Source organism: Parasteatoda tepidariorum, chromosome 1 (assembly GCF_982258835.1).
Source record: "Parasteatoda tepidariorum strain Cologne lab strain chromosome 1, Ptep-v5.0, whole genome shotgun sequence".
NCBI lineage: Eukaryota > Metazoa > Arthropoda > Arachnida > Araneae > Theridiidae > Parasteatoda > Parasteatoda tepidariorum.
This window is the reverse complement of record NC_141755.1, coordinates 120,762,655-120,768,990: the sequence shown is the minus strand read 5'-3', so window position 1 is coordinate 120,768,990 and position 6,336 is coordinate 120,762,655.

Sequence of the window (6,336 nt, the reverse complement as noted above, 5' to 3'; positions counted from 1 at the left end):
TTTTATATAATATATATTGTTGTTGTAGTCGGATATTAAAGCAGAGGGGGTGCGATTATTCTTGTTTTTCAGTGGTGCTATCTATGGCCAAGAATTTGGCATCTGCTATACTCGTTAATAAGGCGGACTCATTCATGCATTCATCCACAGATCGTAATTTTGACCTGAACCGGAGAACGATAAATCTCCAATTCAGCACCACCAGTATTGATTTTTATGGGAACATCGAGGACTTTGTGACCCATCAGATTTAGCGTGCATCAGTCACCTTTTTCTATACAAAAGTCTACGGCCTGCTGAATTCAAACTCCCCATTTCATAAGCGTAAGTCCAGCGCCCTACATACCAAGCTATTCCGGTCTTATTTTATATCTATCTACCATTACTATGGAAAGCTCCCCGGTCGGAGCTCGGAGATAATTTTAAAGTTGGCAGTTAGGTGCGGCGGGAGTTTCTCCTGATTTTTTATATTTAAATTTAGAGTTGGCTGGCTTGGAACGGCTAAAATCGGTGAAAATTATCGTCCTAACACTGTTTTGAGTCGTGATGGCTCAGTGGTTAACGCTGTCGTTGAGAAGAGCTGGAGTTCGATTTCCAGAGGCGGTATGAAGCCTTCTCAGCCTCAGATCGATGGGGTATCAGTTGGTGCGTAAAGTAAAGGTGGCCTGTGCACAGTGCTAACCACATTGCTACAATCATGCCATTGGTCACGAAATGGCGCAGTCTTATCCTCCATAGTCCACTACGGGCTGTTGCGGGAACTCTTTACTTTACCACTGTTTTATTTTTTATACAACGCTACCACCAGCGATCTTAGGAATTTTAATGAACTATGTATTTCAAAGATAATAAAAAACAATGCGTAAAATTAAAAAGGTAAACACTGAAAAACTATTAATATTTGAACTATCCGTAGTTTAAAGCAGTGCAAATGATGAAATCATTTGCACAATCATTTCCTCACAAGGGTATGAAAAAAAATCCAATTGGGGTGTGGTTAAAATTTCAAAAGTAATTAAATAGTAAAATATTTTTCTGAAATTATTTGAAAAGGCTTTAAGCAAAGCAAGAATCATCTTGCAATGTAGAACGCTAGGTGAAAATTTCAATATAAAAATTTGTTTACGTCACAAGACAAAAAACGTTTAAATTAATGTTAAATTTACTGAATAACTAAAACTACTTTTTAATTCTTTGAAAATATGTTCTGATTCGATGCGGTGTGGTTATTCCTTATAATTTGAATCAAAAATGCGTCGTAAAAAAGACGTGTTTCTCTAGAACACCGGTTCCAAAAATCTGTTCTGCGGATGACCAAGAGTTGAGACAATTCAATTAAATTGTGCCGTGATGGATCAGATTATATATCCTTTCAATGATGTGAACCGGGTGCGAATCCCATCAGTGGCTGGTCGATACGAATTCCGGATGCGGCTTTCTAGCATACATTATCCTCAGTGGTAAACGGATCATGGGTTAGAGTCCCCTTGCAGTCAGGCTAACTGAGGGAGATTTTCCTCTTCATGTAACGCAAATTCGGGTTTGTTCCATCAAAAAGTTCTCCATGAAGGCAAATTTTTCCCAATGCTTGATCCAGGAGTTCTCTTGTCTTTTGGATTGGGTTCAAAATTACAAGGCTACTGAGTTAAACATTAGAAATCGTTAACCCTAACAAATGGGTCAGTCATAAAAGAAAATTCAAATAAAATAGCAACAATTTTTGAAACATACAATTACATTTATACCTAATCATTATTTATTTAATATTTCGATTATTTCTGCTAAATTATTCAAGCAAAATATCACTGAAAAAGTTACCAGTTTTTAAAAAGTAACTCGCCTTTTGGAATTCTTTTAGTTTTGTTTCTCACCTTTATTTTTTCCATTTCACGTTTGCAACTTCGCTTTTTATAATTAAAATAGCCATTGTTTCGTATCATTTACACCTGGCAAATCTTGAAAATGAGTGCCTGTTTTTGAGCGCATGAAACATGTTGATTCTTATTTCCAATCAGTACAGCGAATTAAGTTTTTAATTAAGTAATATCCTACCACTTCTGTCTCCTGTTTTTTAATACTAAAAAATCAAACTTAATTGTTAAAAAAAGTGTTTCTATAATAGCCACTTTCAAGGTTTGTATTATTTGTTTTTTTATATATTCTGAAATCCAGCTTAGTTTATTCATTTTCAGTTCATACTAGACTTATTCTAAATACAAATTCAGAACACATCCAGAAGAATTCAACCAACTGACACAACACCTAATTTTAAAACTATTGTTGTTAAAAAGATAGCATAAACTAATTTTTCACTTCAAAATTAATTTATTAAATTGGTGTTTCGCCACATCAATCATTTAGAGTTCCGCAGCCTGAAAAAATTGGGAAATGTTGCTCATGGAAAAATATGTTTTCTTATGATCTTATATCCTTTATGGCATCTGCAGCGTTTAATAAATTATTTATAATTCGCTTGAAATAATAAGATAGCACCATGGGCTAATCTTTAGATCCAAAAAGTTGTTGGTTATTCTATTTTTCTTTTTAAATTTTGGAGTTTTTATTGGGTTTTATATACTCTTTAAAAAACCGCAGTTTCCGTGAGGAAAAGCCGATTAAAAATGTATTTTCTTATAATATTAACTCTTAGCAATTTTCTTAAGTTACGAAATTAGTCGAGAAAACGCTTTGTCTCTGAATAAACATAACACTTTTTTTGAAGCATGCGGATTCCTGACACTCAAATCTAGTTAGTAGCTGCAATCAAGGAAATATGGTCTGAATATATTAGTCAGTCGAGTGACTGGAATCTCTCTGAGCGAGATGTATCGAACAATTCCTCGGAGGTCAGCAAATTTTAAAAATGCGAATTTTTCTAAAATTTGATATTTCAGAAAATATTTTACCCATTTCGCTCAAATTTTTAAGTAATAAAAATTACTAACATTTGATAAAAACTACTTTTTGATAGAAGTTTTTCCTGAACGTGAAAGTTTACACTATGTTCGAAACGTCGATACAGAGCATTTGGTTGGTTGGTTCTAATGCCACTTGCCACACGGGCAAGCCTGCTTGGTGAAACCGAGCAAATTTAAGGCAGAGTGTACGTTCTTGTTTTTCAGTGGCGCCATCTATGGCCACTTCTGGCACACTATACGTCGCACCCGTTTATAGGGCGGAGCTATTCATACATCCATTCATTCATCTACAGATCGTAATTTTGACCTGAATCAGAGATTGATCGATCTCCAATCCAGTACCCCCACAGGTTGTGATTTGTTATGGGAACATGGAGGACTTTTGCGACTCGACAGATTTAACGTGCATCAGTCACTTTACTACACGGGAAGGCTTCGGCCGGCGGGGTTCGAACGGAGTTCTCGGAAATGGATCCAGCGCCCTACCGACCAGGCTATCCCGGCCCGAGCATTTCTATTTTTCCACTATGACAAAATTTCTCCTAGCTGCCTTGTGGATCCTAGTCCATGATGTTTTCTCCAAATAACACCTGTATTTTTTGGCCCCCTCTAGATGTTGATTGCTACTTATTTTTTCCATCTATATTCCCTTGCTCTCTCTATTTTCTTTATATATATATATATATATATATATATATATATATATATATATATATATATATATATATATATATATATATATATATATATATATATATATATATATATATATATATATATATATATATATATATATATATATATATATATATATATATATATATATATATATATATATATATATATATATATATATATATATATATATATATATATATATATATATATATATAAAAAATTTTTAAAGGAAATACATATGTTTCTTTAATTGAATGCGTTGATAATTAAAATTTGAAAACTATTGTTTGTCTTAACAATGAATTCTTTGTGCTTTCAGTTAAAACATGAATTTTCGTCAGAGGTCCGCTTTCAAGAAAATATTCAACCTATTTCATTGTTCTGAAGGGATCTGGCTGCCAGATCTTCGCTTTACCCAAATTATGACAAGAAAGTTCAAAAATTTTAATTCCTAATTTTTCATCTGAACGATTGGTTTCGTATAAATTTTCTATTTCAATATTCGCTGGTTTTTAATCATTATTTTAATTTATTTCATTGTTAATGCTCATTGCTCCATTGAAAGTAGAAATCGCCCTGTATGGCAATCGCCCTCAGTCTGTGTACCACTGCCTTAATGTATGCCCAGTTATGCGCTGACCATCATTATTAGAAGGAGAATAAAAGCTATTTAGTTTATACTTGTCTGCTATAGCCTCCCACTTCCTGCCAACCGAGGGCGGAGGGCGGGACGGAGGGAACCGTCGCACTCTCTGAATTTTAAGCGAGGGGGCGAAGAACATGTTTTGCCCCTCCTCAAATGTGAACATTCGGCGCTAAAATAAAGTCACGTAAAATTGGTAATTTTAGAAAATAAAAACTTTTTTTTTCAATTTTGAAGTTATTTAAAGAGAAAACTTAATTTCTTAGCTTAATTTTCTTTTGAAACTTAATTAAAGGGCCAATAATGAGTTTTGATTAGAAAAATTAGAAATAGAGTAAAAAAAACTTTTTTTTTTCAACTTTGAAGCGATTTTTTTAAGCAGAAAACTTTTTTTTACCCTGAAATTAAAGTGAAAAAGCGAATAACGTGCTTTGCCTCTTCTAAAATTATATTAGACATTCATGAAAATAATGTCAAGTTAAACTGATAATTTTAAAAAAAAAATTCCACCTTGAAGTTATTTTCGAAATTTAAAACTTTACAATCAATTATACTCTCAATATACTTATAAAACTTTACTCTCAATTTTGATTGAGAGGGTGAACAATTTGCTTCGCTCCTTCTGGACTTTCGACACTTGTGAAAATAAAGTAAAATAAATTGGTTACTTTTCTTTTTTTTTTAAAAAAAAAAAGAACTATTTATTTAAATTTAGACGCTACTTTTTGAAAATAAAACTTTCTTTTGAAATTTTGTTTAAGGGCAAAGGATGTGTTTTGCTCTTTCTGAAATTTAGACATACATTATTGTCAAGTTTAATTAACAAACTTAATAGAGAACAAAAAATTTCCACTTAGAAGTGATAAAACTTTACTATCCTCTGAAATTAAAGTAAGCTGGCGAATAATATGTTTCGTCCTTTCTGAAATTTAGGCATTCGTAAAAATAATGTTAAATTGATAATTTTAGAAAGAAAAAATATTTTTTTTTTTAACTTTACTTTTGCAAGACAAATACTGACGTGAAATATCCTCAGTGATAGACAGATCATGGGTTGGAGTTCCCTTGTCGTCAGGCTGGCTAACCATGGGAGGTTCTCGTGGTCTTCCTCTCCATGTAACGCAAATACGGGTTAGTTCCATCAAAAAGTCCTCCACGAAGGTAAAATTTCTCCCAATGCTTGATCCTGCAGTTCCCTTGATTGGTTCAAAATTACAAGGCTATGGAGTTCAACATTAGTAGTCGTAAACCCAAAAATTGGGTCGGCTGTTCAATGACGGTTATTAAATTAAATTAAATAGATTTTGCAAATAGAATAGGCCGGAATAGACTGGTTGGTAGGGTACTGGGCCCATGTCCAAGAGTTCGTGGGTTCGACCCCCGCCTGCCAAAGTAAATGGTGACTGATGCACGTTAAATCTGTAGGGTCACAAAGTCTTCTGTGTTCCTATAACAAATCATACCTCCGGAGGTACTGATCCAAGAGTCTCCTAGTCTTCTGGATTGGTTCAAAAGTACAAGGATACAGAGTTGAACATTAGTAGTCATAAACCCAAAAAAATTGGGTCGGCTGTTCAACGACGGTTATAAAATATAAAATAGATATTAAAACTATGTTCTTTTAGGAATATAATGTATTCACTAAAAATTGGTGGTAGCTCTCTCAATGCTGTAAAAGCGCTTTATAATGTAACAGGGTTGGCAAGTTTTTGACACATGACGGTTTTTACCGGTTTATACCATGGTTTTTACCGTCATGTCAAAAACCCCTCTGTCAAAAACGTCAAAAACTGTCAAAAACCCTAGTAAAACTGTATTTTTATTTGAGTTTAACTTCTTATCATTTAAAATTAATTTATTTTTGGGCAATAAAATTAGAAAAAAAGTTGTTAAAAGATATTTAAGAACAGGTTCTTGCATTTTCCCAACATGATTATATCAAAACATACTATTTGAAGTAAAATATTAGGATACTAAACAAAATTTTCAACATTTCCAAGCATCATTTTGTTTGTCATATTACATTACTGAAGAATGTCAAGTCATTCTTGACTTAGAGTTTGTTAGTAGTTACAAGTTTTGAAAGTTTTGTTTAGC